The 23,969-nt window shown below is 39.5% G+C and overlaps 1 protein-coding gene across 2 annotated transcripts in view; it reads right to left on the reverse strand.

Annotated features, from left to right (window-relative positions):
- LOC309556100 (cadherin-7-like) overlaps window positions 1-23,969 on the reverse strand; it is a 299,042-nt gene that overhangs the window by 229,889 nt on the left and 45,184 nt on the right. The gene's annotated exons all lie outside the window — the stretch shown is intronic.

Genomic DNA, 23,969 nt, shown 5'->3' on the forward strand with positions numbered 1-23,969 from the left:
ACAAAATAAATGTAACCTAGAAATAAAGACATCTCAATCTTTAAAAGGGCCTTTATTAAAAAAAAAAATCTCTGAAAATGTACCTCATTGGAAATCCATCATTAATCACGATTCCCACCACCTGCCAACTTATCAAAACTAAAAACCCAACAGAAATGGGTGCACATGGCCAATCCTGAACAGTACTCCTCAATGTATAACTGATGAGTGGTCATCAGTTATAAAAGGGGAGAGGCTAAGATACTGGTGACACATGTGACAAAATATTTCCATAGCCACATTTAGTCAATGACATTTCCCAAGTGTGTTCCTATTAAAAAAAAAAAAAAAAAAAAACACGCTTGGAAACATCGGTAAATCATATATAAACAGTGCAAAATTATAATATTGTTATCAAAGATGATAATATAAATCTTTATGTGTGAGCTACAGTATGTCACGTTATCAGTGGGCTGGTGATTTTTGTTTTTATAGACGTCTCTTTATATAGCACATGGGTTCTTACTTCACCTAATTATTTATATCACATATGTTGATGGTTTTGTTTTATGTAACTTTATTATTATTTTATTTATATTTATTTTATTTTTATTTATTTCAGGTTCTTATATAGCATTAATTATTATTATTTATTATTTCTTGAGTTAAATATTGCTCTTAGTGTGGCTCTATTTTAGATAAATTGCCAAGTGTAGCCAGTGGAGGGGGACAGGGAGGGGGGCATGGCCCAGTCACATCATCTTTAATTGAGTCCAAAGCTGTGAACCCCTACAGCACTTGAATTTCAGCAGCAGTAAGAGGACAGGGCAATCCTGTAGTGAATATTTCTACAGAATGCAGCAGTTTGCACATCATGGGATATGCTTCATTACAGGAATGTAATATAACTAAAGTTGTAGAGGGAAAAAAAAAAACTTTCGCCTTAAAAACAACAAAGAAATGAGCACATTTATTGAAGATGCTTTAAAACTTACAAAAAACAAAAAACCTGCAAGACAATGGCATAAGTGCTAGTATATATCACATTATGAAGTGCTTACCTTAAAATAAAGCCCTACAGCAGCGCGCCGTCACTGCTGACAGGGCTTCCATCTTAACCTGGTCATCCTTCTGGGTTTGCATATTTTGGCCGGCTGATTGAACGAGCTGCGATGCATAGAGCTCTGAAGGGATGTCACCAGCTACATTCAGTGTCAGTATCTCTTAAACAGTGCAAGTTTAGGAAATATTTACTGCCTAAAGCCTAGTACACACCAATAGTTTATTTTTTTGTTCAACCCAGAAAAACTCACAGCTCAGATCAGAGCCTCTGTATGCACAATCCAATGTTAGTTCAGCAATCTCTCCTGCTGTGCTATTATCTTCTGACAGATGGATGACCCAAGCCAGAACACTCCGGTCAGCATTCTCAGCCATTGGCTAAGAGCGCTAATAGAGAGCTGGTCGGCTGCTGGTATTCCATGCTGGCATGCTGCACGTCCGTCAGAAACCAGACAAATAAATACCCTATTTATTGGTAATTAAATACATGACTAAATTATTTAAATATGTTAGAACTCAGCCTAATGACCGGCTTTTGTTAGAGTGGCTGCAAAACACAACGGCCGAAATTCAGCCGTTTTTTATGGAACCGGCCGATGTCGGCCGACATTCAGCCTGTGTGTACTAGGCTTTATTATAGGCTTATCTGTAGGTATAAGTTTTAAAAAAGACTTTATTATCCCTTTATTTAATCAATATGTAAAAATTAGTGCAGACAAATAAATACCCTATTGATTGGTAATTAAAGACATGACTAAATTATAAAAATATGTTTTTTAGATTCTGTAAACATCTTAAAATAGAATGCACATGAAAGTTGATAAGAAGCTCTGGAACTAAAGCAGATTATGCATATCGTTTCCAAGATTTTGCATGTCCTATCAGATTGCACTAAGAGTCCCACTCCCAGCACTAACACAACAGGTGCAAATAAGGTTTTGCGGCTTAGTTTGCTTTATTTACCTTATACACCGAGGCAGGAAGAGGAAGAGCCAATTACTTAGGTTTATGTTATGGATTTACATTACACACAACTATTGATTGAGTTTTCTCTGAGCTATCCTGAAGTAATTATGTGAAGGTTGTCTAGATAAAGGGACTTCTCTTTTTGTATTAAGTAAAAACCCTACATAGTCAGTTCTTGAATTTAAAAGCATGAAACCATTATACAGTGCTGTGTTCCAGAGTGTTTATCAAGTAATATCCAAATCTACAAATTCACACACAATGCTAATAAAAATAATCACTGTCTATCTATATCACCTCCTCCTGAGATACCTTTAAATGATAGGAAGTGTTTTAAAACGTGTTCAGGCATACTGTGTGAATGGGAACACATAACTAACATAATAAGGGGTTTTCTCAAATGTGACTCCAAATGTAGACATACTGGGGTGAGCCTTGAATGGATAGGTAAGTCGCTATCAGATCAGATTTGTTTTCTGTTGCATTGCAAATAATGGTACATAGGTACATAAGTTAGTACGTTAAACAACTGTTCCAGGCCTCCCAAAACTTCTTTAGGTTCAAAAGTAGACCTTCCAACTGCAGCAGAAAATAAATCTGTTCTATGATCACCTTTTAGATCACCCGAGCACTTTTTCTTTGGGATACCTATATTTTCCACACATTATTTATCATTACTTGAGAATTTTTATTATCTTTATCATCTAGCATTTCTAAATATATCACTGTATTTTCCAATCTCTTCCTACCCATCATCTTGGGTTTACGAATTTTAGATTATTTTACGTTGTTTTTTACCTCTAATTTCATACATTTATTCACTTTCACTTTGGCACTTCAAGCACTTTATGTATGTTGAAAATTGATGTTTTTAAACATTATTGAGTGATTATCTTACTTTTAGATATTTATGGTTCACCAAGTATAGAGTGCCTGCGCTTATTTTTATCTTTTTATTCTTAAATCTGTTCTATGGATTTTTTAATCAGTTGTGTGAAATCCCATTTCCTGATTTTATTTTTGAATATAGACACTGTATATATATATATATATATATATATATATATATATATATATATATATATATATATAGAGAGAGAGAGAGAGAGAGAGAGAGAGAGAGAGAGAGAGAGAGAGAGAGAGAGATAGATAGATAGATAGATAGATAGATAGATAGATAGATAGATAGATAGATAGATAGATAGATAGATAGATAGATAGATAGATACTGTTATCTTCTATTTGAAAAATAAAAGGACACATATCTTACTATAAAGTGTTTTTCCACTTTTACAGCCAAATTGGGATAATGCCTATTTTATATTTGTTACATGTCTTCATTCATATAGCATAATTTAAAAAAATAATTAAACTTAGTTTTTACCTTTTTGGGTTGCTCTATTCTGGATCGTCCAGCAAGAAAAAATTCTAAATACTTCTGTTTGTTTATGAGGGGGCTGAGCATCTGTTTTTGCCATTATTAACCTTGTCTGTACATTATTGTGTAGGTATATCTTCATTTTCTATTATATCTAGATTTGAATACTGTTTATATTTACAAAGGGTTAATGGTGTAGAGGCCGGACTTCTTGCATTGTTTGTTAAGGAGGACATATTTGGGACAGGCTAACTCTAACATTATTTATAAAATCTTGCAGTCATTCAAGACACATCCTCCTGGGAAACATTTAAAAGGTAAGAAGTAATGTAAAGACATTTTTTTAGACATGCTGTGAGAATGGGGACACATAACAAACATATAGTGGAACTTCCCAAATTTGACTGAAAAAGTGTAAACTTGCTTTAAGTTACCAGCATTAGTAAAATAATAGTGGCCAGTGGAGCTCACATGCTTTGTTTTTGGAAGCTAAGACAGGATGATAAGCCCTACTTCTCTGATGAAATAAAATAACTACATGAATCAGTGCAAGATACCAGGAAATGACAGAGAACAATAAAGGGCAATAAATTACATTAAGATATGGTCAAAATTCAAGCTGGTAATGAGATCAAACTGCAAACCTTAAAAGCCCCTATTTATTTAATAATACAAGCAGGACAATTTTTACAATGTGTATAGCATTAAAAAAGTAACATTTAATAAAAAAATTAATTACACTCTAATTATATCAACAATCGTTGCCCTAGATGTTTGCCAAGCCTAAGGGTCCCTAAAAGCCCCACCAAGTCCCACGTTCTCTACCATACCCTTTAAACATATAAACTGAGGAGAATTGAAGTAGACAGATGTTTTTTTTTTTTTTTTAATTAAGAAATTACATTTTTTTTCACAAAGTTGTCAATTAATAAGATTATCATTTCTAAAACACAGCATAGGCATACTTAGAATTACACCCCAAAACATATTTCACTATTCCTGCTGAGTATAAAAATATCATATGTGTGAGATCTTTTTCACAGACTAGCCATAGAGAAAGGCCCAAATATCCAAAGAGCACCTTAAGAAATTCAGGGTCATAAATATAACATCTGATTTCCTATCACAATTTAGGAAGCCCTGGAGGGACAGGGAATACACACACAAAATAACCACAATTTGGAAATAAAATACCCCAGGGTATTCTACATATTCTAAGAGGTGAATCTTTTAAAGACTTAATTTATTGCCATTGCTTTTGGAAAATGCGAAATGAACCCTATATATATACACCTACATATACTGTATAGTATATATAGTATAACAGTATATATATATATATATATATATATATATATATATATATATATATAAAAACACGAGTATATATCTCAGGTATATACTGTATATAAATATATATCAGGTATCCCTATTAAATGCACTTACAGGTAGTATAGATAGAAAACCTGCACTAAATCCACTTAGCATTAGAAAAATAGTCCTTCCCTGTGGTGCCTCCAAAGTAAATGACCCTCAGGTTGCCTCATTTTATCTCCTCCGTATTTGTACATACCTTCATGCAGCTATGAATGCTAAACTTAGTGGGTATGCAGCTGTGGCCACACACAGCTCCAGCAGAAAATGCAAAGGCTGCAGTGAGGGCACCTGCTCATTTTAAACCCCTGGTGTGCACCGCTGCTATCCACCACATTGGCACTATAAGCCCACCTTATCATGACATCATGGTGAACAGCATCAATGACATTGCACATGATGTCATACTGCAACATGACGTGGTGACATCATCAAATTACCTACTTTATCCCTCTCGGTTTAACCTTCCTCCTGAGTACAACTATTGGGGCGTAGGCGTTATTGGGGTTGGGTGGGCAGCCCAGATTAATGGAACCCACTGGGTCTTGGCTGCTGCCACTATTTGTCTGTAAGCATGGACATCACACAGCTACATATCAAGAACATTTCTTAAAAACATGACATCAATATCTTAACTCAGTATGTTAAATTGTTAACATTTATAGCATTTGAAAGCATCCAACCTTACTGCTTGTTCATTGCATTTTATTCATAAAAGAAAACCATTGATATATAATTTAGTGCGAACAAAATTCTTAAAAAAAATGGTTTAAAACGAATAAACTTAATTAAACCAGGTGAGTCAGTAGCCTGCAATTTGTTGAGATCCACCGCACTGTAATACTCATGAAAAAATTCACCAACCCAGACACTTGGGTAGATACAGCCCAAGCTGTAAATTATATGTAAGATGGATCATAGTGGTTCCTTAAGGCCCAGGTGTATAGTTGTTGGAGCAGACAAATTACAGCTTAGCTGAGCTGAAACACAAGATCTCTCTTTTAATCCCTGACAGAACAGCAGTCTGCCTTGTTTACATAGGCAGACCAGTATTCTGTCATTTCGCTGAACGATCGGTGGGTCCAGGTGCCCATCTCGACTGCCACACCCTCTGATTGGCTCCCGCTATGTCCAATCACACACGTCCCCCCCCACATCACCTACACAAAATCACGTTCATGCACGTGATTTTGCGCAGCCGGGCCGCCCTGCTACAGTATATATCCGGTGGGCGGTCCAGAACTGGTTAAAGTGTTTGTAAAGGCAGAAGATTTTTTATCTTAATGCATAGAATGCATTGAATGCATTAAGATAAAAAGCCTTCTGTGTGCAGCAGCCACCCTCAGCCCCCATAATTCTTACCTGAGGTCCATCTAGATCCGGCGATGTTGCAGGAGTGTCTCGGCTAACCGGGATTCCCCTCCTCATTGGCTGAGACAGTAGAACCATTGGCTCCTGCTTCTGTCAATCACAGTAAGTAAGCCAATGAGGAGAAAAAGGGGTCAGGTCTGGACCACGTGGACACAGGGAGCTGTGGCTGGGCTTGGGTGTCCCCATAGCAAGCTGCTTGCTTTTGGGGCACTCAACAGGAGGGAGGGGCCAGGAGCACCGAAGAGAGACCTGAGAAGAGGATAATCTGGGCTGCTCTTTGCAAAATCCCTTTCTAGAGCAGGTAAGTATGACATCTTTGTTATTTTTAACTAAAAAAAAAAAACAGACTTTAGTATCACTTTAAACCTGCCGACAAGGGAGGCAATGTCATAGTGATGAAAAATGAGCAATATATTTCCATATGTAAATGCATTCTATCAAATAGAGTCTGGTATAACATGGTTGAGAGTTCCCATTTGGAGACATATAAGCTGGAATTGTATTTTTTACTTGATATACAACATTTAAAGCTAGGCACCATCACTAAAGAATTGTGAGACTTTCTTAGGATTGAGGAACCCACCTACCCCCACCTTTTACGCACCAAATGCCATCATTCAGGGCTTTGGATTTCTATTCTTTTGCCTTTTGTTCATAACCACATTCTTATTTTCTTGCTTGTATGGAACACAATAGTTGTTCTTTTTTGCACTTACAGGAATTGGCATCACCATTAAAAGGAGAAAATGCAGCTGCTGTTACTAAATCATCATGGAGACAGAACTGCAACAAAAACTGAGGTCAACACAGAAGTTTTAGAATAGCCTTTCAACATACTTGCAAGAATGATACACAGTAGCCAGTGGTCTGAATTGATTACTTGCAATACCCTGGGTAGTCTTTTATAATATGGATAATGGTTTATATTGACAATTTTGTATTTTAAGTGCTAACTGAAATCCACTATTGGCATGATAATTAATTGACTGTAACAACATATTGGTAGCAACATCCCCTAATTTGCTTAATGAACTTTTCAAAGCTAGATCTGTGTAATGACAAGTAGACACCCACGGTGATAGATGTTCACATCTCCTTACAATCAACATAGAAATGCAATTTTCTCTAAAAGGAAGTGTAGGTAATGGAAAGAAATTATGTTGATTGATTAAAGGACCAGTAAGCCTATTAAAAAAAGGGATTTAGCAAAATCATTAGAGTTACTGTCTATAGGCCATGTGTCTATCATGTGTCACTGAGTTCAACCTAAAATAACTAAAAAAGAAGAAATCCTTGCAACCTAATAGAAACCCTAGGTGATTCAGAAAAAGCTAAACTTCTCTTATAAAGCAAAGTTCATTTTGCATTTATAGGAAAAAAAATATCACCTGACCTTTTATTACAAACACATACATTTTTGGAAGGCCATTTTACTAAAGGGTGTATTTATTCAAGTATATCTAGCGGAATAACGTTGCTTTTTATTTTAGATAGGGAATGGTTATAACCTCTGTCATGTGTTTAACGCTATGTCCCTTTTAAAAGAGATTTACTCAACATTTGCCTGGTTGACTGCTATTACCAGGACCGAGGGTGAGGGAAAATCCAACATTTTGAGTTGCCAATAACATTTAAAAAGAGTAGAAATGTTATACTATGAACATTTGTTCCTGTGACAACTGTCTACTACTAATATACTATATTTTAAATGAAGGTTGCAGCTTACGGTATACTTTAAGTATAAACTTTCAGTTTAACTGCTATGGGTACTTATTCAACATCAAAATCAGATCATTTTAAAGACGTTCTTATTTAATAGAATTCATCCACCTATTTATTTTATTTTATTTTATTTTTTTTTTCATTTCTTCAGTGATAAAACCAGATCTCATTTAACACAACAATTACAAAAGCCTTGATCAGTTTTAAGCATTTTATACTTTTTAAATGGTAAATTGATGATTTCCTGCTGATTCCTATACAAAAACAGCCACACTCAGCCCAGCTTACTTACCATCAAATACATTTGCTACACATTCCATAATAAATTAGTATTTTAGCCTAAAAGTATAACTTGCTCTGAGCCCCTGTTACTGCTAAAATATATAAATAATGTGAACAGCATAGATTAATGATGTGGGTCATCAAGTCACTACCTTGCAGACAAACAACAGTAAAATCTCTGACTTGTGTATATCAATGCATTATCTACAAAAAAGAGTGGCGACCGTGAGCGTAGATGGGCGCATTATGAGGAAGCTCCGTCAGGCCCCAAGTTAATCCACCTTCATCTGACCCGATTTCAGCCTAAAAGACCTCAATCCTCCACCCATCTGTGGCAGAGACTAAGAGGGATGACCCGCTGAAGAAATGACCCCCTGATACCCTGCAAAATTAATGACTTTTTCAAGCCTGTAGGCCGCGGCCTCCAACAAAATGGCGGGGGCTGGGGGATGCGGCCTACATAAGCAGTGGCACCCGATCCTTTTCAAAATCCCAGTGGAGCACCTCAACACTAACAACACCAGGCAAGCCCCTCAGGCAGTGGGAGATCTTCTGGATGCTCCTCTCTCTAAACTAGGAGCTCTGTGAAGTCCAAGCCTCGCACGGTCTCTCCCTGGAGGCCCCCACAGGTTTTCAACATGGAGGTGAGTGCTGCAAACCAAAGACAGGCCTTAACCATGGCCCCACACACAGATTTCTTCATGAACTTCCCCACACAAGGGCAGCCCGCCTCAGACACTACCCTTAAAGAGATGCTCATCTCCTGAAGCTCCTCATTGCAGTCCATCATTCTGGCATGTGTCCATCAATGCAAAACTGAAATTTATCAGACAGGAGAGTGGATAGTGTGGAAAACTCACTGGGTGAATATACTGCATCCTTCAACACTATGGTAGATGCTCATGCTGCTCATGCAGGTGACATTGCATGGTTGAAAGACAAAGTGGCAGACCTGGAAGCTGGGTCCAGGAGGAATAACATCAGGATATGTGGCATACCTGAGACCTTCTCAGCATCTCAACTCCCACACTATGTGCAAGAGTTATTTTTGGCTTTGGTGACAACTATATCAGGCCTTGACCTGTCCATAGATAGGATTCACAGACTGCCTAAACCTTTGTTCATCTCAGTGGATGCTCCCAGAGATGTCCTATTACAAGTGCACTTCTACCAGGCAAAAGAGAGAATAATGACGGCCTTTCAGCAGACCGGAGCGCTACTCTGCCTTACACCTGCTTCCACGCCACACCCTGTAAAAATGAAGAAACCTGGCCACAATAACAAAGTCCCTGCATAACCACGATATTACTCAAAAATTGGAGGCACCCTATCCATCACCCACAACGGAATTTCATCTATCGTGTCCACGATGGAAAAAGGTATATCCCTCCTCTGTCAGTGCGGGATATTTCCTGATTCCCTGCCACAGTCCTCTCTCCATCCCCACCAATCCACTGTAACAAGAATGGCAAACGGTCTCACGCAAGAGGTCCTCTAAGAAATCCTCATCTCATTCTGGAGGCTCAGAAAACAACCTACAAATGTCCAACTAAGCTTGGGGCCTAGATATGGCTTCCTACCCTGTTTGTTCTTTAACCTGACTTTAACACAGCTTTGCTGTGCTCGTTTCTCTTCCGTGAATATCTTTTTCAACTACTTTGTTTTTGTTTATATTGTTCAGTTACTGTTATCCTCTCCAAGATCTGCAGTACAAGTACAAATAAGTGTACAACCCTGATTCTATACACAAAGCCTTACCATTGTGGTTATAACTCAGTTACAACCTCCTGCCCACGGCCTCCCTTTGGGGACAAACAGGATAGCACCATCCTGAATGCACATTTCGACACCCACATCTACCACAGTCTACATCCACCACACCTGTCAGTATGCCTTTGAAGTGTATCTCCATAAATGTTAAAGGTCTAAACCACCCTGCTAAATGCTTTTTATTATGGAAAGAGGCTTCTAGATCAAAAGCAGATATTTTTTGTGCACAAGAAATGCACTTTCACAAAGCTGCAACTCCCAAATGCTCCCATAGGGATCACCCTAACATATTTCTGGCCAGTGCCCTAGAAAGGAAACACTGTGTCCTGGTTGCCATTGAAAATTAGTCAACTTCCAGCTGAAAGACTCCTACTTGGACAAAGAGGGATGCTAAATCACAGTTACAGGGGACTTAAACAACGTACCCTACACTTTAGTATCAGTTTATGCTCCGAACTCCCACCAATCGCAATTCCTGCGGTGACTCTTCAAGCTTATTGCTTAGGTCAAGTATGGGTGGTTTTTGATTTGTGGGGACTTTAACTTGACTGTTGATCCAACTCTGGACCCCAGCTCGCCAACCTAAGGTGACCACACACGCTTAAAGATTTGTTTCATGCTGAAGAGGTGTATGATGTCTGGAGATGTCAACATGCTAATGAGCGAGATTACACTTTCTTTTCCTCCAGACATCATACATACTCTCGCATTGTCCTATTCATGGCAGACAAATGGCTACTACAAAAAATTTCCTCCTCCGCTATCCAGGATATTACTTGGTCTGACCATGCCGCAATAACGGTAATGATAGAGGAGCAGGAAAGGGTTTACAGAACTTCAATATGGCGATGTAATGTCAAAATCTTACAGGAAAAGGGGCCATCTGAAACTATCTCTCAGCATCTCAGAGAATTCTTCAGCACTAACACAGTTTCAGTATCTGATCCCTTTACACTCTGGAATGCCCACAAAACCTTTATCAGAGGCATTTGCATTCAACAGGGAGCTAGGCTTAAATAGGCCTATGCCTCGAAATTCAAAAACCTGCTGTCAGAAATTTACACATTAGAATCCACGCACATAGTTTAACCACCTTCCACTATCTCTCACTCCCTCAAAAATTAAGAGAAGAGTTGAGATCCCATCTCATAGACTAGTATGACAAACACCTGCAACACATAAAATTAATTCATTATGCAGGGGCCCAAAGGACAGGGAAATATTTAGCAAACAAACCAAAATTAATACAGGCAAGATCTAGGATATCGCACCTAATTTACCCCACTCTCAAACACAACATTACCAACCCAAAGGGTATAGCAGATGAGTTTGCAAACTATTATGGGGTTCTATGCAATCTCTGGGACGACCCCAACATCCCTCAGCCCACCCCCCCAGATATTCAAAAAATGTTATCCTCTATAAAATTTCCTCCCCTCAACGCCCTTATCTCAGGCCTTGAAATAGCAAAAATAATCAAGTCCCTTCCCAACGGCAAATCACCTGGGCCTGATGGCCTGCCTAATGAATATTATAAGGTCTTTGGACCTACCTTAATACACCACCTAGAGAATTTTTTTAACACAGCAGCCAATAAAACATTGTTTCCCTCTGAGATGCTGAGAGCTCTTGTGGTCACCTTACCCAAACCCAGGAAGGACCCCATAACTCCGCCAAATTTCGCTGCTAAACTCTGACACCAAAATCAATGCAAAACTCCTGGCTATGCGTCTGAAGCGAGCACTTCCTTCACTGACCAAAAAAGATCAAACAGGGTTTATATCCGGAAGGCAAGCATTAGATGCAACCAGGAGAGTCATAAACATCATACACCATGCAGAAAAGGCTTGGACACCCTCTCTGCTGCTAGCAATTGACACAGAGAATGCATTTGACAGAGTAAACTGGTTATATATGAAAATGGTATTGCAGAAGTTTGAATTCCAAGGTCCAATTCTAACAGCCATCCTGGCCCTGTACTCTAGTACATCTGCCTAGGTAATGCTTTGGGTACACTATTCAAACAATTTGAAATTTCCAACGGCACTCGACAAGGATGCCCTTTGTCCCCTACTATCTTCAATCTAATGATTGAGCCCCTAGCGGAGGCAATAAGGTCTAATTCAGCTATAACTAGCTTTCAGCTTCAGGACACCACCCACAAAATAAACCTGTTTGCCGATGACATCATCCTCTTGCTAACTAACCCCCAGTCATTGCCCTCAACGGCCTTTCAAATCTTAACTCAGTTTGGCAATATCTAATTTTACAAGGTCAGTGCATCGAAATCCCTAATTCTCGGGGTCAGAAAGGATGTAAAATCCTCCCTCCAAAAGTTCCTATCTTTCTCCTGGAGCGATGAGGGGATTCCATACCTAGGCATAACCCTAACAACCTCCTCTCACTCAATAGCCTTGGCTAACTTCAAACCTCTCCTCTCTAAGATAACAAAGGAACTTGACCAGCTAACCCGTCATGAGATATCTTGGCGTGGCAGACTTGCTGCTATTAAGATGTTCACCCTTCCACAAATCCTGTATGTCTTCAGATCCCTGTCAATCCCCATAACAAACTATTATATAACAGCCTTGTCGAGTAGCCTTAGGAATTCCTATGGAAAGGTAAAAGAGCCAGATGTTCCCACTCCATTCTTATTAAGAACAGCTTGATAGGTGGTGCAGGTATATCAGACTTAAAAGATTAATTTTGGGCAGTTCATCTGGACCAAATTAATCATTTCCCACAAACCGACGTACCTGTATGTCGGCTTGAAGAAGTGGTTGTACAGGGATTATGCCTGCAGCTACAGGCATAGACCCGGTACCATTTTATAGAGCCGGTTGTCTGCTTTCAGGAGATAAAAACGAATGCAGCTCAGCAGCCAATCGGCCGTTATCCCAGATTTTTTCTATTTTTTTTTTTAAAACAGTGTTAAAAATAAAAAAATAAAATAAAATAAATAAGAAAAAAATGAACAAATTTTAAAGTGCCCCCTGTCCCCATGAGCTCGCACACAAAAGAAAACTCATACAAAAGTCACGCCCACAAATGAAAACGGTGTTCAAATTACACATGTGAGGTATTGCCATGATCACCAAAGCGAGAGCAATAATTCTAACAAAAGACCTCCTCTGTAACTCTAAACTGGAATAGTTAAAACTTTTTAAAGTGTCGCCTATGGAGATTTTTAAGTACCGTAGTTTTTTGCCATTCCACGAGTGTGCGCAATTTTAAACCGTAACATGTTAGGTTTCTATTTACTCAGCGTGACATCATCTTTCACAATATACAAACAATTGGGCTACCTTTACTGTTTAGTTTTTTTAAAATTCTGTGAAATTTATTTTTTCCCAAAAAATTGCATTTGAAAGACTGTTGAGCAAACACTGCGTGACAAAAAATATTGCATTTTATTCTCTAGAGTCTTTGCTAAAAAAATATATATAATGTTTGGGGGTTCTAAGTAATTTACTAGCAAAAAATTCTGATTTTAACTTGTTAACTACATGTCAGAAATAGGCGTGGTTAAACACTGGTTCTCCTCAGATGAGATTCCTCTAAGGGTAAGGTTGGAAGAAGCCCTGGTTCCAGGCCGCAATCTAAAAATGCTCTTATTAGCTAATATGTGGAAACAACTTCCCCCTCAAAGACATCTCACTCCCCACCCAAGCCTCTATGCTAGGATGGAGACACCTCAATAAACTAAGGTCATCCCACCGTACCACTTATCCGATATCCCCTAGAGTCCTAATTTTTAAACCCTGATCCCTAACTTATCAACCAAAGCACTAATCTCACAGGGCATTCTTCGTTTAGAAGATATATCAGATGGAAATTCTGCATTTAACCTGAAAGAACTGACCATCAGATACCAACTATCCACCCAAATGCAATTCTCCTGCATAAGAATGTTTCATTTCTTGACGAAACAACACATACCAAATTCTAATTACACCCTAAAGCATGGGAGTTCTACCTTTCACCCAAATGTATCTCCCTGTTCAAAAACTTGCTACAAGACAAAATTTATTTTAGTAAATCAAACCCTATGCTTAAGTGGGAAAAAGATGTCAAAGAATCCTTCACACCTGAACAATGGAAGGCAGCCTTCCACTCGGTATCTCTGGCTTCTCATTGCTCAGAGCATCGAGAAATATCTATGAAAATGACCAATCATTGGTACTACACCCCTTGAAGACTAGCAAAATGTCCGCCTCCTAATCCCTCCTGTGCTGGTCCAATTTTGGGATAGTTGGAAACCTTCTCCACTCCCTATGGTCCTGCCCTAACCTTACTAATTTCTAGAACCAGGTACTCCGCTTAATCTACACCTGTACTGGAATCATAACAAAATCCAATCCTGCCCTAGCAATCCTAAACCTAAGCACCAATACCTTCCCATCTTGGCAAAGGACAGTTACCTCTCACATACTACTAGCAGCACGCCTCTTGATCCTAAGAAATTGGAAATCTCTCTTAGCCCTTAATATCTCAGAGGTAAAAAGAATGGTTGAGCACAATTATCACTTCAAACGCATGTTAGCACTAATAGGTATGACAAGTGAGAAGTGCAATACAGCATGGAGTATATGGCAAAATAGAAAAGGGTCCCTCACTTAGTTAAGTTACCCTAGATGAAAAGATCCCTAATGACATTCGATAGCATACTCACATATGTTGGTTTCCTGTAGTGAATTGTATGGTTCACTAAGGTTCTAAATATGTAACTACTTCTGCTCTAGTCATCAAGATTTGGGGCGGATAGTCTTTACAGTAGAGTGGGTGGTCTACTACCCAGGCACAGTTTGTTCCCAGATGGGGTGTCTAGGTAGATGGACAAACCCTATGTCTTCTACTATATACTTACTAACTGACCGCTAGCAAATGTTCACACTGTTCTCCCTGGATATCGCCTCCATGTGTTATTCGTAACCACCCGTTTGATGTACTTCTGTTTATCTGATCTCTGTACACTGCTCATCGGAAAATGTTTTCTTACTTTGTACTCGTGAAAATTCTAATGAAAATATTTTAAAGGAAAAGAATGTGATGTTATGCTAAGAACAGAAGTAGTAATTTGGCCAATGCTTTTTATAACAGTATTAGGTGGCATAGAAAATGATGTGCTTTGACTGTGTGTGTGTTTGCAGAGTGTGCATGCTCTGTATGCTTTATGTATTCTCAAAATTTGTGAACACCATGTGCTTTCTGTATTATTAAACTGAGTGTGTCCTTTCTGAAATGTATGTTCACAGATTTTGTTTCTTTACTGCTGCATGTGTTCACATAATGTGCATATTCATGCTATTTGAGTTTTCAGACTGTGTGCACCCTGTGTTCTGCATGCATTTTCAGACTGTGTGTGCCCTGTGTCCTGCATGCATTCTCAGACTGTGTGTGCCCTGTGCAGCATTAGGTGTGTGTACTCTGACTGCATGTGCTGTATATGTTCTGTCTATGCTTTAACACTGCTAGACCATGCCACTATGGAAGTAAAGGTAAAAAGCACACAGGTTTCTCACAACTGCAGAGTGAGAGGCTTTGGAATGTTTGTGTTGGGTTGAGAAAGTTGGTTTTACAGTTGTCTCCAGTTTTCCTGAATTGGTTTCTAGAATGTGTGGGATTCAAAAAGTCTTGGGAAGGACAAAGCCTCTATTCCTGTGTCTGGGTCTTACCAGGGACCATTAGGGAGTGTTTTCAGGTGTGCACAGCCTTTATAATCCAATGCCTGACAGCAGTTCAGGGCTCCAGCCTCCCCGTGAGTATGCGAGGCTGCAAAGGTGCAGCCAGAAGTGTGCGTGTCTGCACAGTACAGGCAAGGACTACTGCAGAATAGATAGAAGGTTTCTAAGCAGGCCAGGGAGCAGCCAGAATGGCAAGAAGCTGAATGTTCAGGAGACCTGCACGAGATGAAAATGCTGCATAAGCATAGGGGCTGCTGGGAGGTTGGTCTAAGGGACCATATCAGAGGCTTAAGCTAGGTTAAAGCAGTGGCACTGCTAAAGCAAGCCAGGAGGCTTAAAGGATAAGTCCAGTCAAAACCTAACTAATGCTAAACCTGCATATTGCCACATTCTAAGACTATTGTATCTAACCCTGTAAAGCAAAAATCACTGTACTTACCTTTTCTACACCCGATCTAGTCCCGTCTCCTGTGATGGAAGCTCTGTGCAGAAGAGGACCGACAATGGCTGTGAAATTAATGGGAAGTGACGTTACCCGTTGACTTACTATGGGGCTTCCATTGTCGAGTGCCTCTCCTGCATCCATCTCCAAGCTGAAGCCGCCACTGACAGTTCAGCGTGAGATCGGACCAGATCAGTTGTAGAAAAGGTAAGTACAATGATTTTTTCTTTACAGGGTTAGATAGAATAGTTTTATAATGTGGCACAGAGCAAGTTTAGCGTTAGTTAGGTTTTGATTGGACTTATACTTTTGTAGCACCCTACAAGGTAGGTGCTAGGCAGAAGCATAGTGGGCCTTGGCTCCCTAACAGCTGGGCCATGATTTTCAGCTGCGCTGTCATGTCTCCCAGGTGTTGCTGTTGAGACTGGGGAGTCTCCCCACTGGCTCCATGGGAGGCTTTGCATTGGACAGTGGAGGAAACCCAATCAGTGGCAAATTCAGGCTTGTATCTACCCCAGACGGCAGATTCTGCCGCACAGGATTCTGGGAGTGGGTATAAGTTTGGGGGGAGGGCATGATGCAGTGTCTTTGGTGGGAAGCAGAGTCCCAGGAGGGAGAGTATGGCTGTCTCTCCTCCTGTCAGAAGGATTGGGTGTCTCGGGCGGCTTGCCTGAGAGTACAGATAGAGCTGAGCTGAGCTGCAGAGAGGATCCGGTGTGCCGAGGACCAGCGGAGAAGTAGGGGCCCAGTTCCAGGAAAGCATTCCAAGTTTGTGAGTATTGTGGACTGCCCCTGGGGGTCTGCCTTGCTGAGAGGGGACCACTTCAGTGAAGGTACAGGGGATCCAGGAGCTAGCTAGCGGTAGAGGGGGTGCCTAGTCAGAGGACTCTGACGTGTCAGAGGGGGTGCCTAGTCAGAGGACCCTGAAGTGTCAGAGGGGGTGCCTAGTTAGAGGACCCTGAAAGTGTAAAGGGGCACCAGTGGTTGGGCCCTGAAGAGTTAAGTGTACAGCGTGCAGTGTGCAGTGTATAGTGTTGAGAGTTGCAGCAGCACAAGCAGTTACAAGGAGCTACCTCAGTCAGTGAAGGGCTGGAGGGAGCTGTTCACAGGACTTTTGAGCCAACAGAGTGTCAAGAGTGAAGTCTCACTACAGTCCAGGATCTTTTGAGTTAACCAGAGTGTTAAAGTCAAAGTTCTTGCACAGTTCAGCAATTCAGTGTTTTCAAGCGCCAGTAAGCGTTGGTTGGCATCCAGCTGACGTCAAGACAGCGCTAATAGGCATTTTTCTGCAGAAGTGTCCCAGTTATACCTAGTTGAGCCAGAGGAGTATCCCACTCATTCCCTTCTCCCATCCCCAATATAAAATAAACAAAACAAACCAAAGATGCCGGAATGGTCATTGCCTCAAATCTCACACTTGGGTTTTCAACTTAAATGTGTTGGAAGTGTTACTGGTAACAATGGCAGACCCACATCAGGCCAAATGTCTGGAAATATTGCTACACTTTAAAGACATTTTCTTTTGTATTTTGAAGTAGTGGTGGAACCCCCTGTGAGGGCAACTGCTTTATTTAACTTTTTTGTTTGATTTAAAATAAAAGTGGGCCACCAAGCCATAGAACCACCTTTCCTGACTGTCATGTACTTACTTAAAAACTCTTCACTATTAAGTTAATTTCCCCAAGGTTACATTGTGTAGGTCCTATCTGTTGTATGTGCTCTGTCCCTTGTGTTTGTCTACTGTTTGTGGTCTAATGCCCCGTACACACGTGCAGATTATCTGCAGACTTTTGTCTGCAGACTTACCAAAACCATATAATATGAGGTCAAACCTAAACACTTTCAATTTGTATGCAATCTGGCAGGCCCTTGCACTACATAGAAAAGGTAAGTCTGCAGACAAAAGTCTGCAGATAATCTGCACGTGTGTACGGGGCATAACTGTGTACTGTTCCTGGGTGTGCAGTACCTGTGCTCTGACTGTGTGTTCTCTAGGCTTGCAAATACTACAGAGTCTGCATGACAATGAAGGGAGAATGTACACACAGGAAGAGAATGTAATATTGCAATAAGAACACAGAGGTGGGAGGAGTGCCACGCTGAGCAGAGCAGAGAGGTAGGTGGTGCATTTGCCCTGAAAGCAAGATATGTGCAAGAAGTCTCCAGTATTCCTTATTGGAAAGGTAGGTGTGGTTGTCTAAAAGAGAGCAGGGCGGGGTGAGTGCAGAACTGAGTATGACAGTAAAGTAAGATTTAGCATGATCAGGATGAGTACTAAATGGGTCCATGTAACAGAATACATGCTGAACAAAATATATGAATACATTTGATGTGTTTTTGGACATGTTTATTAGCAGAGAGTAAAAAATATTGTTTAAAAAAAAAAAAATGTGGGGCTTTTTTCATTCATATTTCAAAACTTAAAAATCCAGTGGTGATCAAATACTGGCCTGGTCATGAAAGGGGTAAAATATTCTGGAGCCGAAGTGGTTAAAATGTAAGTCCAACTTCAGCAAGACTTTCCCAAAATCCCCCTATGCAAGTCCATAACCTCTGAATAGTACATAACAATGCTTTAAAAATGTGATTTTATTTTATGTATGTTTTTTTTTGTATTGTATGTACTGTGATTATATCCCCCCCCCCTTATTTGACTTTTGCCAATGAATCATTTCAGTTAATTTCGTTTCTCCTTGTGACTGAGATCGTACATTCTGTCTATTTTTTTTTTATTTGCCATTCCACGCTCAATTTTTTTTTCACAATAACCTTTTGGAGAACTTGTTTGGAAAATAAAAATAAAACTGCATAAAAGTAAGGTCATATCTTTATATAGGGACAAACCTATCAATTTCTGTCAACCCATGCTTGTTTAAGTTTAGGAAATTAGCTGCTAGCTGTACAAGGTAAATACTGCCAATGCATGATAGTGTTAAGTCCATAACCTACAAGGACACCTTGTCCCTAAACACAGGAATATTGCCTGTCTTAAAAGTAAGTGTTTTTCTTTTCCCAACAGTATTTATTTATTATAGATAAAATGCCACTAAACCATATTATGATCATAAACAAGCAAAAAATTGGGGGAGCAGACCCTGAACATGTATATCTAAAGCCGGTGCAGCTATGGACCAAGCAACATGTATATTAAAAATGAATAGCGCAACCATGCAAAAGAAATGACTATCAAATATGGAGACCAATTTTTTGCTTGTTTATTATGTATTCGGTCTGACCAGACTTATGGGGTTGAGCATCCCATCCCCCACACACACCTGTACTCTATTGGTGTCCTCTATCAAGTAGATATAGGAGGAGTCCCCTGCAGTGCATTAGCACACCTTCCCAGCAAGGAGCGTTGTCTCCAAGGGTAAGAGAGGCTGGATTCACCCCTTTTTTATGGATAGTGTAGGACCCACCGATAATGGGGTACTTTGACGCAGTGGTGGGCTTGAGCACGATATGGCCATATGGTGGAACTAAATCCCCATTTTTATTTATGGATGGTCTCCATATTTGATAGTCATTTCTTTTGCATGGTTGCGCTATTCTTTTTTAATATACAAGTTGCTTGGTCCATAGCTGCACCGGCTTTAGATATACATGTTCAGGGTCTGCTCCCCCAATTTTTTGCTTGTTTATTATGTATTTGGTCTTACCAGACTTATGAGGTTGAGCATCCCATCCCCCACACACACCTGTACTCTATTGGTGTCCTCTATCAAGTAGATATAGGAGGAGTCCCCTGCAGTGCATTAGCACACCTTCCCAGCAAGGAGCGTTGTCTCCAAGGGTAAGAGAGGCTGGATTCACCCCTTTTTTATGAATAGTGTAGGACCCACCGATAATGGGGTACTTTGACGCAGTGGTGGGCTTGAGCACGATATGGCCATATGGTGGAACTAAATCCCCATTTTTATTTATGGATGGTCTCCATATTTGATAGTCATTTCTTTTGCATGGTTGCCCTATTCTTTTTTAATATACATATTATGATCATGTTTGCCCAGATTTTCTGTGACATGAACATTTTCTATTGACTGCCTTGTTTTAACAGATCCAGCAGATAATCAGTTTTAGTTGGGCTTCTGCAATTGATCCCATAAAATTATCCTGCAATATGTGTAAATATTCTGATATTTAAAGTACTAGCCATCTCCCTGATAGAAAGCATCTAATTTTAATATGAAGGAGCCTGAAACATACTCAAGTATTAATCCGATTTTTAACTCATGTTTTGTTCCACATACAATAATTCAAAACCATCACACACTTTATCCATAGATACTTTGATACTTTCAGAACATTTTCTAACATGGGGGGACACCTAATCAATTTTTCATTTGAGCTATCCCTCAGAAAGGAAGTTCAGTGGTAAATCTTAAAAAAGGATGCAAAGAATAATGTAAAATATAAAATACATTTGCATGATCATGTGCACATATATTGTATTAAAGATGTTTTGCACCTGCTAAGAACTGCTAAGGTCTACAAAAGGCTAATGAGTTTCCCGATCACACCCTACAATACGAAAAAGGGGTTTTCAACATATGCATTGTGATTTCTTTCTGAAACATATCTATCTAAACTCTCCAGCAGCTTTCGCATCTTTAGTAAGAGTACTAGAGCTGCAGATCATACTGTGTTTTATATATATATATATATATATATATATATATATATATATATATATATATATATATATGTATACAGCACCGGCATCTAACAAAATCTGAATTGGAGAAGCAAAAACCCAATAAAACTTTGAGACATTGGGTTTCAACTGTTTGAGTGTGACTTAGAAATGCCAGCAGTGATGTTCAGAGGAAGAATGATAACTTTTCTTCATCTTGGCAACTGTTGGAGCCACAGAGAGAAAGGATTTTTGCCACACTCAAATTGCAATAAGATTTTTTTTTAAAAGCAGAAATTTTAGATACAAATTGTGCTTCTTGGAATACTTTTTTACCAGCTCAGTCATGTGAAGACAAGACCATCTCTGTAACATTCAAACTCAATTTTATTGGACAAGGTGAAGGCATCTTTATGTGCATTGTTTATATCTGTGGTCCTCACAGTACAGTCCATGCTTGCTTTGACTTTATTTGGGAGAAACATGTCCACTACCCCCTTTCCTGGCCACCCAAGCTGCATGTCTGAATAAGAGTAGTTTATGAATTTTAAGGGGGACATCATTTTTTGTGATTTTTGTTTAGGGGCTAGGGCCATTAAAAAGTGTGGGGTCCCTCTAAAGGTTCATAATAGACCCTTATCCAGGTAAAGGGGACAATGAGCATGCAGCTCCCTCGACTAAACCATGCCAGGCCACATGCTGCAACATTGAGAAGGTACTTTGCAAGGAGGAGCAGCAAAGCTTCCCTATTGCACGACATGTTGTTCTCATTGTTAAAGGGATGCAGGGATCACCTAAAAGGGATGCAGGGTTATGGGGGGGCTCATCAGAATCTGGTAACCCACTTTAGAATAAGGGAGCCCCAGATGTCTTAGCTTTTCCTAGGTAAATGAGTACAGGGTATATAGTACCCTGTATTACTTAATAAAAACACAAAGTGATCTAGATCCACTTCAGTTGTGACCCACCACCCAACTATGTTTACCCGCCGACACAAGAGCCTGCTGCACCTGACAATGTTCTTCTGCTGCTATTCCACCACTAAATGACAAACAGGAGTCAGCTGGAATATGTCATTTAACAAGGGTACTTGGCACTAAATGGCAATGACACTATTGCCAATAAATGACAGATTTTCATTAGCTTTTTGTAAATAAAGTATTTAAATTTCAAGGAGTGCATCATATAGCTCCAAAACATCAAATAGAAGTTTAATGCATCCCAGGATTTGACTTAAAGGATTTGTGTACTTTTAATGTTGCCATATAATTTGCATTATTAGACCCTCTCCCTGCTGAATAGCATTAAAAAAAAAACATGGTTTGTAGGTTTGTATTGACACATGTCCCCAATGGCAGTGCCGAGCTAGCCATGCTCTATTTTAGTCAAAGCTTGCAAGTTAGCCTAAAAAGGGGCAAAAAAACCCAGTATATATATATATATATATATATATATATATATATATATATATAGACACACACACACACACACACACAGTCTGGCTCCCATTGACTTCAATGACGTTCGGTGCTATGTTTGGTGTTCAGGTTCATCGATTGCCTAGTGAACCAAACTCTGCCCCATTTTATTATCACAACTGCCTGTTCTGTTCTAACTATTGTTCAAAAAAATGAAAAAATTATGATATTGCATATTCACTTTGAAACTTCATACATACAGTTGAAAAAATGCAGTTACATCATTTAACTTTGTGCTTTGTGTGATAATTTACCCCATTAGTAATAAATGTAATATGATTTTTTTCCAAGTTGAAGTTTTGTAAATGGACTTCAAATTAGACAGAGTATTCTTAGAAATGTTCACTTTGTTTAATTAGGAATGTAATGAGCCCATTTTCAAGAACACTACTCCTATAATAAAACTATTAGACCAAATAATAATCGGTTTATACTGCTAGAAATAGTAATGACAATATCTAGTGGAAAAGTTATTTGTATGCTGCATTAAAGTTTGCAGATGAGTACACTAAATTGATCAAGGCTGTTTAATTTACACAGAACAGTGCAGAAACAAGTAGGCTTAGTAAGCTTGTTTTAGATCATAGGGACTATTTCTTATTATGACTGAAGTGGACATGTCATCAATGTATATCAAAACATTAGACATATTTCTGAATAGGTTAAGCATAAAACCACATTTTGTGATGCATATAACAGATTTTTATGAAAGGTATGTGTGACAACAATCATATTAGACTATACATACGCAGTGGCATAACTAGAACCTTCTGGGGCCTCGGTGCAAGAAACCATGAAGGGCCCTCCTGACCCCCAGCCAGGGCTCTTCCCTCTGAGCCCAGTGGCTGAACACCAGGGTCCAGATGCAAGTGCTACCTATGTGACCCTGGTAGTTCCGCCACTGGTGTCAGTATTTTTGTATTTATTTATATTTTTTACATTTTTTTTAACAATATTATTTTTCATTTCGTTTTTTTTTTTTTTTTTTTTTTTTTTTTATTTTAGGAGCCCTGTTGTGAGGCTTTGGTGAAATACCTCTGATGTTCCACCATTGAACAGAGAAAGGAGATTGAGGACACAGCTGCACAGGATGAATGGACAGGAATAGCTCAGCCCTGGGCTTCCCGCTCATTCACAAACTAAGGCATAGTACTATGTTTACTATGTTTCAGTTATGAATAGAGTCAGTGACTAGTACAGATCACTGGTTCTATTCATTCAGACAAGTAGGGGGCCAGTAAATTACACATTTACTGGCCCCGTCCCCACTCTTTATCTTGATCTATTCCTTGCAGCAGCTGGAGGGAAAGGGGAGGGGGAACCCGGCAGAACTGCATGAGATGAGGGAATGTCCAAGAGACAGCACAGGGGGGCTGGGTAGGAGGGTTGGGGGGGCTGTTGCATATAGAACTGATCTCTCAATTTTCCTCCTACAGCTAATAAATGCATTTGGGAAGGAAAGGAGAAAAAGTGTTGATTTAGCGGCTGTAGGAGGAACATAGAGAGATTGTTTTTTCTTTATGCAGCCACCCCCCACTGCTCCTCCTACCCAGACATACAGGGGGCTGCACAGGCTCCCTTCAGCATGGCCTGGGTTGCAATTGCGAACCCTGGTACCTCTGTAGGTATGCTCCTGTATACACACTATAGCATTAGTGGTAGAGTATAAATGTGTTTTTTTTTTTTTTTTGCTTGCCAAGTCATAAGAGGGAAGTGTTCCTTTCACATCTTGTCTTAAAAACACAACAAGAAGTTAAAGTGAATCTGTCCAAAATTAGAGAATTTCCCACTTTGACACTTTCAACCAGAACAGGTGTCCCCACTGGAA

This window comes from Pelophylax lessonae (genome assembly GCF_965119305.1).
Source record: "Pelophylax lessonae genome assembly, chromosome: 5".
Taxonomy (NCBI): domain Eukaryota; kingdom Metazoa; phylum Chordata; class Amphibia; order Anura; family Ranidae; genus Pelophylax; species Pelophylax lessonae.